The following is a 12,100-nucleotide window of genomic DNA, read 5'->3' as shown; positions in this document are numbered from 1 at the left end:
GTCAGTGAAATCATAGGTGTTCCTGTAGAATGTCTAAAATCAACATGGTACCAATGCAACTAATACTGAAACAACCCACAGTAACTAAGACTGTATTACAGATGTCAATTAAAAAAGTCTTTTGTAATCATCACAAATTAAGGTGTGCTGGGAAAGGAGGTCCTGGGACAGGTAGGAAGAGAAGCACCCAAGTTTCTGACCCAGTCCTACCACACACTTACCAACCTCCATGTGCTGAGACCAGCCCAGCATACAACAGAGCCAAAGCTCCCCAGAAACATCACTTTGGTGGTCATCACTCCATGGCTCATTTGAAAAAATAAATCCTTCAGTGGGTGAGGGAGTAAACAGCAAATAAATGAATAGTGGCATTTCTGCTTGGTTTTTCAGAATACCCACTGCTGAAGTAGAGATCTGAGGTGGGGGCTCTGGGGTCTAATAGAGGTGTAGGCAATGAGGTCTCCCCTCTCCCCCACCACCCATACTGGAAAACCTGTAGTAATTAAATAACATTGAGACTTCTACCTCTGTCAAAACTGGGAGAAATTAGCTGACAGGCTTGAAAAATATTATGGAAACTGGTAGACAGAGACACCTACACACTGCTTTGTATGGCACAGAACTGCTTTCCTGAGAAAAACTGGGCTAAAACTGAAAACGGTCAGTCCCTGAGCAGGTCAAGATGTGGATAAGAGCTTGTTGGTAGCAGGCTGACAGATTCCTGGTGGAGACAGACAGCTCTCCTGAGATTCACTGAGCAATGTAAGAGAAGGACTGGGTTTAGAGTAAAACATTAAGCCATACTTGAGGGTTCTGGAAGCACAGTTCTTCCCAAGACTAACCTCAATCAGCAATGTCACAGAGCAGCTTTGACCTCACAGTCAGCACATTATGGACTCAAGTCCCACACTTGCACCCAAAGCTGCAAACTAGAAGCCTTTTTTCCACCCATAATTATTATTTTACCAGTATTTAAAGTCAAAATACAGGAAAATTTTTAACAGACACCCTACTCAAAATCATCAACAAATGTAACTTTTCATCGATATAACGATAGTGCGGCGTCCACAGTAACGATTTGACAAAGGATTTTTCACAGAAGTTTGCAGACATTCCTGGGTATTTTTTCAGCTAAGAAAAATCACCAGGAGTTCCTGCAAAGGACATCTCGAGGGTAGGAGATGGAAAAGCTGAACATTCATCACCAGCAGATCAGGGAGCAGATGGAAAAACCACAGTAAAAGGTTGCACCGAGTTTGCTGTTTCTTTAAGTCGCTGATGGATTCACACATGATGCAACTAGACACAACACAGCACTTGCATCTTCCTGCATCAGTGATTCTGCAGACATAGATCTTCCCACCCTCCTCTTCCCCCTTCCAAGGCCCAGATGTAATTTTTGTCTGCAACTGGATACAATCACTTCCTACATACCAGCCCAGCAAAACAAAACATCCCATTTTCAGTTCACAGAGCTGCCATGGCAGAAATAAATATTATTTTGTTTGTAGGGGTTTTCTTTCTGGGTACTGCCTTTTTGTTTTCCAAAGTCATTGTTCTGCAGAAACAATTTAACACAAGGCATTCTTCCTGATTCAAGACTTTGCAGTCAGCTGAATGGTAGTTGGGCTCTCATTGATAAAGCCAGCCCTTCCAAGCCAAACCCTGACCTTCTCTTAAATCTCAACATTCAGACAAGCTCCTAAATCAACTAACCTAAGACAAGCACTGTGCCTCCTTCCATTTCAGCTGGAAATGGCCCAACACAAATCCCTGCATCACTGCCATGGCTTGCAAACAGAAGGTAACACCTTTGGTTTTACCCCTCTGCTTGGAGCATGCCATGGCTGAGGGAAGGCAGCTGGGCACAGAGGGACCAATTCCTTATTCCCAGTCTGAACCCTGTTTGCAACTGGTATTGGCATCACTTGGGAGGCACAGTAACAACTGCCTGACTGATGCCCCAGGAGTTTAGGATAAAACACTGAGCAGAGCAGCAGCCTTGCACCAACCACCACTGGCTCCGTGTTTTCAGAAGCAGCAACATCAGCTTGATGTTGCCGAATTGAGCCAGGGGACGAGCCCTCCTTGGAAGAGAAACCTGCTTAAGTTTGGGCTTTATGATCCTGACTCAATCACCTGTAAAGGAGCCTGAATTCTGTTTGCAGGGGACAGCCTCAGGAACTGGCATGTTTTCTCCTCTCTCCCTTTCCTCCCTTTTCCCTTCAATTGCCTGATTTGGCGGTAATTTTCCTCTTGCTGGTGCCTCCCTCCCCATCCTTTCCTTCTCTCTTCCCACCCTGTCAGCCAATGACAAAAATAGAGATGAGAAGAGACACAATTGCTTAAAAGAAGGGATTTTTCCATCTTTAGTCGCAGAGGGGGATTGGTTTGCACGCCGCCTCACTGCAGAAGCAGCGCAGGTCGGGCAGGTAAGATTTGAAGGGAGGCTGCCTGATGCATCGAGCCGAGCCCGGCCCTTGACCTCCAGCCCCCTGCCTGCTCTGCCTCCAGCTTTAGTGAAGGCACCAGGCGTGAAATGGTACCAGCAATGATGCCTCGTGCTTTTCTAAGCAGCCTTTGTGTGGAAGGAGCACTCAAACCTGCACCCTACGTGGTGTGCACACCTTACAGGGTGTACCTGGGCAAGGATGTTGCTCTGGTTTTGCACCCCTAATACAAAAAGCACATTTCTCTGCACACACTGGCTCTGTGGCTCAGCAGACACAACACTGCTGTACCCCAAGGTCAGAATCCGTTTAAAAAATAATCTGAATCACTGACAACTTAAGAATGAAAGAAAAATAAAAATTAAGCAGTGCTTACCTTTCCTGTGTTGGGTGGTTGGGCTTGGAGGTTTCTTGTTCCCCAGCAGGGACTGCTCCACTGGAAGACTTTTTGTAGCTAAGAAAAAGAAAAGGAAAGCACTGTAAGAACAAAGCAGAAGAAATTATATCAGCATACCATTTTAAAAACAACTTTTTGTAGTATTACAGCTGATCAGATTAACCTTCATAAAAAAATACTCACCACAAGTATATTCAAATTTTTGCTGGACAACATCAGCACTCAGATCTCCATTCACTTAGAGAGCTGTCCTTTTCCTTCCAGCTCCTTGTTTCCTTGCCTTTTGCCACATTTGAAAACAAGGCTGTCCCAGAACTGCTCTGGGACATCTCATCATTTTCACCATGGTAGTTTATTACCAAACTCAATACATGTTTGTGCTCCCCAGCTGAACAATTAAAACAACACAAGGTTGACAAAAGATGAACTTCCAGGTACCATCAGCATGATCTGCAGGATAATCCTTCATACAAACCGGGGCAGTCTCACTCATTTCCACCAACATGGTGGCAAATTACTCCACCATTTCTGAATGCAGAGTTGGGTCCCCTGAGCTGCTCCTCACCCCTGTGAGCGGGGACTCACTGCCTTTTTTTTCTCCTCCATGCTCATTTCCAAGAGGAACAGTCCTGTCCTGCATCCTGCAGTCATTTGTACCTGCACAGACTAGATTCAAACCAAAGGAAAACACCAAGAGGAGACACCGAGCCCGTAGCACTGCTGGCCTAAGGGACAGTGTCACAATGCTCAGCGTTTGACTGTACATTCCCCATCTAAAATTAATTGATCATGTCTTTTCAATGGACCACCCACAGCTCTCAAATTTAACCAGATGGAAGCAGAGAGACTCCATTCAGAGATTTGAATCAACAGAATATGATCACAAAAAGAAAACAATTCCCATTATGAATTTTTTTTTAATAAATACTGCTTAGTAGGGATACATAAAGGATTTTTTCTAGCATGCTTTGGTCTGGACTTCTTAAATACTTTTTTAGAAATTTCCCAACACAATTTTTTTTTTTTTTTTTTTAGAAAAATGGATCTATCAAGATTAAAACTTTCCCCTGGAAACTCACTGTAAATATTTTTTTAACCTACTTTTCTTCCTCACTCCCTCCCCAGGAGCTCTTTGTTTCACATCAGTGCTCTGCCACTCCCAGATTCTATGAGTCCTTCTGCCTCGATGCTTCTTGGGATAAAATGATCTTTACCAGCAGCTCTGATAGGCCACTTTAACATAGCTCTTTTTTGATTCATGCATTTCATCATTCCTCTCTCTCCTCTCCCTTCTAGCAGCTATAATTACTAGTGAATTTCATTTCATTTAAAAAAACCCAAAACAGGCACAAGCCTAAAACAAAACAAACAAACAAAAAAAACCACAAACAAACAACCCCCTTAAAGCCATCCTAAACTGCTCTTTCCCCCAAAATATTCATGTTTTCCTGCTGGACATGACCCCCAAGGAGCAGTGCTCAGGATGGCAACAGGGCTGCCTGAGCCAGATGGGAACTGCTGAAGACCTTGGAGATCAAACCACCAGCCTTCAATCTTGACATTTGGTCGTGGGTGGCAGATTTCTTCCTTTCACACTTAAAAATGTTGAAAAACCACAGTAGCTCTGTTTGACAGAGAACTGGAGGCTGATTAACCTTATCTTCTTATGCACAGATGCAGATGTTGAGGAACAATTTCCCTCCCACATTGACCAGAACTGGTCTCTGGACCATCAGCCATCACACAACATGCCATCCCAGGCCCTACACCCTCCAAACACACAGACCTCTAATGCAGTTTTGGTGCCATTCAGGACATGGGAATCAAGGGGAAATAAAGTTTGTTCCTTCCTATGCTCCCCTACAACTATTCTGGAATCCAGCCCTGAATATCCCTATGTTTTTAGCATCATTGCAGAACATTTTCCTGATGGGCCAAAAAAATCAGCCCCTTCTCCTGTGCCTGTTCCCCCCAGGACACAGTGCTGAACCAGCAGGACCTTTCCCATAGCAGGTGGCAGAAGATGGGACAATGATCCCCTTTTTCTTTTTTTTTTTTTTCCAATAAGGAGGATCCTTCTTCATCTGCTTTCATTAAACCATGTGCCTGCACCGTGAGCTCAAAATGACACTTTTGAATAATTTAAGATAACGATAATAGAAACATTAAAAAAAACCCTCTCGTAGAGACCAAACCCGATTTCTCTCACAGCTTCTGAATTAGTTTTTCTCTTGTAGCCATTTCTGCTCTATCTTAAGAGCTATTAAAAAAAAAAAAAAAAAGGCACGATAGAAGGGAATATTAGGAAATTACTAATGCTTTTTTGAAAGCACCTATTGCTTAATCTTCTGCAGTACTATTTCTGGATTCCTGTGCAGCTTTCATCTTTGCACTGAGTGTTTTACAAGGCACCTCTCACGCGCACAGCCCGAGCCCAAAGAGGACGGGTTGTTTTTGCGCATTTTCCCTGCAGCTGTTTTGTTCCATTGGAGATGATGCCTCACTGGGTCAGGACTTTTTTTTTTTTTCTTTCTCTTTTTTTGTATTTGCTTTAAGGGATGAGTTTTATTTACCAGACAGCATTAACCATTTGGATTTCCCAGCTCCAAAACTCCTTGCAGACATTCTGAATATATTAAGGTGGGTTTATTTTTTTTTTTTTCCTCTTCTTTTAAACTCTATATTTAAAGCTTGGAATGCTGCATCTGACACAGCTGGGGACTTCGTTGCTTTTTTTTTTTTTTCATATTTTGCTTTCAGGAAGGCGGAAACACAAGCTACTCCTAAAATACCAGGATCAGGACATCATCATTTTTCCCCAGCAACATCTGGAGTATTAACAGGCTGGAGTGGGATTGGAGTTGTGTTGGCTGAACCAATCTCCAGCAGGAGCCTCCCCCTGTTCGCACGAAGGGAAGAGCAGCCGCGAACGTGAGGAGCAGCAGCCGCATTCACTACTCCGTGACTCCAGCTCCATGCCTGCACTTCTCCATTGATTTATGGGGCAGCTCATTTCCAGACCCACCTCCTTCAGGAGGAGGAACTTCAACTTGATGTGGATAATAGGGTCCTATAGCCCTTAAAGCAGTCGCTGCTTCTTTCCGGGGTGGGCAGGGGAGCATCACGGCAAAGAGAAATATTCCTCCTCCCTCCGGATGGGTCTGGAAACGAACCGAGACGGCTGAAGCATTTTTAATTCAAATAAAATAAAATAAAATAAAAACCGTAAAGCCCACGACCCAAAACATCACTTGAGCTGTGGAGGAGGAGATCCCTCACCCCATTCCCATCGTTAAAGTCGCACAATAGAAGACACGCTCGCCTTTCCGCCCATTCAATCTCTCCCTCACATCTATATATCCATACACACATGCCCCACAAAGACATATTTCCTACGTTAAGCCTATGGATTACTGGCTCAGGCCCTTACAAAAAAAAAAAAAAAAAAAAAAAAAAAAAAAAAAAATGTTTCCAAGGCAACGAGCCAGGGGTTGCTATGGCATCTCAGAGCGAGCAGCTGGGCCAATCCCGCTCCCTTCGAGCTGGGAAGGCGCAAAGCCTCTAAATTTAATGTCAGTGCGGAGAGGAAGGGAAGCTGTTGAGGCATGCATGATGCTGAGCGTGCGCTTGCTAAATGCGGACAACATGGCCCCCATGATTAGGACCAGCACACTAATGAATATTCATTGGGCTGATTAAAGCAAAGTCAATTAACTACTTGACTGCTTGATTTTTTGCTGGATTTTAGTCATCTCTTTTAACCATTTTGCCACTGGGGATGCTCTCGTTCTCCCCATCATCTCCCTCTTTCCTCCTCTATATTTCCTTCACTGGCAATTAATGTTTAGATTTTTTTTTCCTTGTCTTTATGCTTTTTACTGACAATAACCCATCCTCCTCATATTTTACCACTCACTTTATTTCACCAATAAATCATGTTCTTCTAGGGTCACTGTCTTCTACTACAGTTGTAGGTAAACCAGAAGGTCACAGTTTTCCATCAAATTTTTAAATCTCACAAGCGATTTAATTCCAAATCTGCAGCTAAGCCATAATGCTGATTTTTTATTTCACAGTGGGATTTTCCCCCATCACCACAGCCCTTTGTTTTATAACACAGGGGGTTGATGTGAGCCAGGTCAAGGGACTGCAGAATATGTTTTTTTATTTTGATTTGTTAGGTCAGGATTCCTTCAGATGGACAACTCAGACTGAATGTTCTAGGAAACCTAAAGGGATCCTAAAATAAAACAACAATTCATTAAAAATGGTTTTCAATTTAGAGAGATGTCTCTCCCAGTGCAGTAGTGATGTAATAAGACTGTGAAGAGGACTGCATATTTTATAAAGCTCATTTTTCAGAATGTGCCTGAAAACTAAAACGTGATTAAATTAAAAATAAATGAAAAATTGTTGGCCAAAAAAAAAAAAAAAAAATCTGCATTTGTGGATTCAGTCCTTACAACCCAGCCTGGGAAAATACATTCATTTTCACCATGTTTGGCTTGTTCTGAACACTCTCTAAGGTTCTTGTGTTGTGTATACAGGGAAAGACGCATTGACATGACAGTTGTGACTCTCCTGGAGTGGAGTTATTAATAGTTCTAAGTAATATATCTGATGGGAAAGGTGGAAAACCTGACCACAATCACCCAGCATTTGGGCTCATGCCTTTGTCAGCAACTGAAGAAAAAACATACAGAGAAAGGCAGAGAGTACAGCGGGGTAGGGACAAGACTGGCTTCAATCCTGTTTGTTCAATTCAGCTACTTGCAAGCAAAAAAATGAGAAAAAATAGTGAAAGAGGAATGAAATGAGACAGGGTATAACTGCATGGTGAAAGTTTGCATTATTTTTAACTGCAAACTAAAAAATAATCAGTTTCAATTGTATAAACTCCACAGACATACTGGTTTCTCTATTATTTTGCTGGATCATGCATGTATTTACATGTTTTTTTATAGATACATAGTTACAAAAACTGATACTTCCTTTTCCAGCATGCCACTAAATTACGAAAAACTGGGAATTACAATGCTTTGCTACCCAGGTTGCATTTTGGGAGCACCACAAGGCGTTTCCCAGCGAACTCGCTGTGTGCACATCACCCCTCTATTAACGCCGTTATCCCAACTTCCAAGCTTCTCATTTTCAGCCAGGGATTCAGCACCTGTTTGGACTCAGGGAGCTGTCCAGGTTTCACCCTGCAGTGGGAGGGTGAAATCACAGGCACGGGTTGGTGTGTGCGTTGCCGAGATGCCGCCCTTCCTTTCAGAGCTTTACGTTTCTGCCATCGAAATCAGAAATCTGCATAGCAACACTGAGCTCCGTGGGGCAACACGTTGCATTCACCCAAATCTGGAGGAAAAACCCACAACAAATAATTATCTGTTTACAAATTAAAAGAGCAACAAAGAAGAAAAGGAAGGGGGGAGCATGTTAAAGTCACCACATTCAATCTAAAGAAATATAGATGAGGGGGGCTGTTTTTCAAAATGACACATTTTCACCTCTGTGCAGTGGAAAACCCTTCACAGGCGGCAATATGAAAGCAGAGATGTGCATGCACACAAAGAAAAGGGGAATAATTCAGTTCTTGCAAAAAATTTAGGGAGTCCCATTCAAATTCTATCTAGGTCACAAATGAAACGTCGTCAGCAACCTACAACACAAAGAAAAAAATGAAAAAAGAAAGACAAAAACCCAGCCCAGTGCCACACAACTCAGCAGTCTGCAATTCCTGGTCACGAGAGGCCACAGCATTAAGCCAGGCAGGGTGTTGCAGGTCAGGATTAAGACGCATTAACAAATTCATATGGAGGAAGCTGGCCCAGCACCTGCCCACAATTTGCCAATTCTGTTCATCCCCCTTCCATTTGAATCAAATTCTTTTTTTCTACTTGAAGGATGATTTATTTATTTATTTATTTATTAATTAAAATGTTATTTTGGGTAAAATTTGCATCTCCAAGCTGCGAAAAGCATTTTAGCTCAAAATCTACACAACAGCAAGAATGACATTATTATTGTGCTTATATTGGGAATGATGCTGAGATTAAAATGCTCAAAGATGTGTGTGTGTATATGCACATCCATACACACACACAGAGAAATAATAGTAAATTGCATCCACCCTGGTTCTAAGATATATAGCATATTCCATAAGCAATAAAAAGAAAAGAAAATCACAAAAATACAAACTGGGAATCTACATCTGCAAAATGGAAAGTATTCTGAGCTCAAACCCATTGCAGGAGCAGTCAATTCAGGGTTAAGTCTCTGGATTCCTGTCTGATACTCTCAGCCTTTCATCATGTCTCTATGAATTTTTATTTCTGCACTCTGGGGTAAATTAAGGCTGATGGTGTCAATACAGGGTTTTGAGTCCTGTTTCGATGTTTCTTACGTTTCCCCTGTTTAACTCAGGCCCTTTAAGTTTGATTTTTCAACAGTTTAGGAGGAAGGCTTTGGGGGTTTCCTAATCCGCTTGTGAAATACCGTATTTTCCAGGAGGTTATTTCCCACCAAACTCCCCCTCCAGCACATTGTGTCAGGGCAGTAGCCATTTTCCCAGGCAGAGTAAATTCCTCCTCGTTCAGCCCCGGAGACCCGATGGTGAATCAACCCCAGGAGCAGGAGCACCCCAAAGCCGCAGAGATCCTGAACTCCTGAACGTCTATCCACTCTCAAAGAAAACCAAAAAAACAGCCAACCACAAACCAAAAAAAACAAACCCTCAAAACCCTTCAGGAAAAGCCTGATGCGTTTGAGATTAAAAACGTGATGTGTCTGGGATTAAAGCAGAGCACGTTTGCAGCCCTCGCAGTGGTAACCAACCAGAAGAGTTATCTAATGCGCGATTCATGTGATTGCTTGAATAATATTACAGTAGACGCCGCGTCCCTTCCTCCCTGCGTGCACAGCCCTCGCTGCATGCACACACATGGTATTTCTAATAGGATCTCTTCTCCCCTCTCTCTCTCTCTCTCTCTCTCTCTCTCCCCCGCTTTCACAATCTGTCGCTCTCCAATCTGCCCACTCTGCTCTATTTTCCCATCCAATATTCCCCCTCTAACACCTTCCCCTCCTCTCCAACCCCCATCCCTGCTCCCTCTCTCCCTCTCCTCCATGCTCTGCTGTTGGCCACGTTAACCCTGGTGCCGAGTTTTGGGTCTGTGGACATTCGAGGCATTTAGCAAAGTGGTTAAAAACAAATTAAAAAACCCAAAAACATTTTCTCCCCCTACTACTGGCATTTAAATAATGTGGTAACTAACTGGGCCCTCTAATAATTTGGTGCCTAAAATCAATTTTTCGTAGCTCTGGTCTACATTATTAATATTTGAACTCACTTGGTGCTATTTTATCAGAAACTTTACAAACAAGTTCACCACTGCTATCTCTGCTTTGTGGAGGGTAAGAAGCAGCAGAGGGAAAGGAAAGGCTCGGTCAGAGCTCCCCAGCAGGTTGGTAGCATAGCCTGAAATAAATTAGGTCTCCTGGGTTCCAGTCCAGTGTTCTAACCATTAGTCTCTGACTAAGAAACAAATGCAGAGAGGCCAGAAAATGTGTAAATTAAAGCAACACTTGACTGTTCCTTGTAGTCTGCAGAATAATTACTAGATGCAGACGTGGCTAGAGATTCCTGAGGCTTTGGTGATCCCAGGGATACATTTCTAAGATCTGGCTTTTCCTCCAGACCATCCTACTGCTCTTCAGCATTGTAGGAACTGTTCAGTCCGGCTGAAATTTGGCTCTAACCTGGGCAGCACAGGACACAAACATGTCTAAGCAGAGCAACTTGTTTAAGGAGTTCAGGGGAAGCATCGGGCTTTATCTAGGCCTGGCAGGATTATGGAAATAAGTATTTAATTTCCCCAAAGAGAAGAAGCTTGTGGCCAGCTTATGTGTGCCTGCACACAGACACACACACGCACACACATGGGAACACGGGGGAAGAAATGGGGTGTACACGTTGTGTAAGACAATAACAGCTCTTATGAAGAGGAGAGAAAGATATATACATTCACATTCTCAACTTGTAGGTCTATCTTGTAGGTATCCCTTGCTTGATGCCATGCTGGACAGCTCATGGGATGAGGGTAGCTTTCTCAACCTGCAAAATTTCTGGTAAGATGGTTATTCAGATGTCCTCACACTCAGGACTGTGAGAAACCTGAACAGTCGGATCACCTGGAGACATTCCCTGTTCAAAACTTTGAGGATCAAACCTACAGCAAAGATTTCTCTGCACATCCAGGTTACTTTACCAACAGGATGGCCTTCCTGCCTTGGGCAAATACATCTTTAGAGAAGGAATCCAAGAAGAGATATGCCACAATAAAGATGTGAAATGTCACAGCAATTTGTAAAAGGGTTCCATAGCTGAACCCAAGGACTATAAACTTGTAAATATGACTCGCACAGCTAGCGGAAAATATTTGCAATTATGTAAACATACACAAATTCCTAAGATCTGTGGCAGATTTGTGAGGTGTGACTAATTCACCCAGAACAAAGGTGACACTGTTGTGACAGAGCACTTACATCATCTGAAGAACTCTGGAACCATTTCCTGCTCTCTTGGGTTTGGTTGTGAGTGACATAACCTTCCTACACCGACACAAAAATGTTTGAAAATCAGGCACAGAGAGAGTCAAAGGCTCCGGCTTTAAGTAAGGACACAGTCTTCTTTTCAGTGCCTAGTGTGCACGTGGACACCCAAAAAACAGAAGACTTCACATCCTGAGAGGCTGTGCCTTGCCTCACTTGATCCTGTACTTGTAAAACAGCAAGACCACCCAAAACCTCCCCAGTTTGGTGCACGGGTTGCCCGTGTGGAGATCCCAGCTCCAAGGAAGCCCCGAGATCCACCACGAGCTAAGTACGCTCGACTCGCCCAGACCCTTCAGGCTCAGAGTAGATCCCTGCGCTCCCTCCAGGCACTGACCAAGCCTCTGCCCTTTGCTTTCAGCCTCTCACCCACCAAACCCTCTGTGTTTCTCGGCGCTTGCAGAACGCGAGGCCACCCCTGAGCTGAGCCAGCTCCTTTCAACAAGTGCAACCGGGAGGCAGGAGCAGCGCACGAGAGCACCGGCACGAGCTCGCCACGGCCCCGGCAGGGCTGCACACGCACGGCACCTCACGGGGAAGTTGTTTGTGTTCTTGGGAGAATGTTGAAAAATATCTCTGACCCCCAAACATTTACCTTTTGATCGGAGGTTTCCAATGTTGCTGTAGTGTATTAAAGCTG

The 12,100-nt window shown here is 43.6% G+C and overlaps 1 long non-coding RNA gene across 1 annotated transcript in view; it reads right to left on the bottom strand.

The window, feature by feature from the left end:
- The window catches only part of LOC126639125 (uncharacterized), a 186,666-nt gene that overhangs the window by 134,497 nt on the left and 40,069 nt on the right, over nt 1-12,100 (bottom strand). Inside the window, exon 2 of the long non-coding RNA XR_007628754.1 lies at nt 2,827-2,904. This is a non-coding gene — a long non-coding RNA (uncharacterized LOC126639125). The remainder of the gene's footprint in view (nt 1-2,826; nt 2,905-12,100) is intronic.

Source organism: Myiozetetes cayanensis, unplaced genomic scaffold (assembly GCF_022539395.1).
Source record: "Myiozetetes cayanensis isolate MyiCay16 unplaced genomic scaffold, myiCay2020 scf19, whole genome shotgun sequence".
Taxonomy (NCBI): domain Eukaryota; kingdom Metazoa; phylum Chordata; class Aves; order Passeriformes; family Tyrannidae; genus Myiozetetes; species Myiozetetes cayanensis.
Note: the sequence above shows the minus strand (reverse complement) of the source record. Positions and strands in the feature narration are given on the sequence as shown.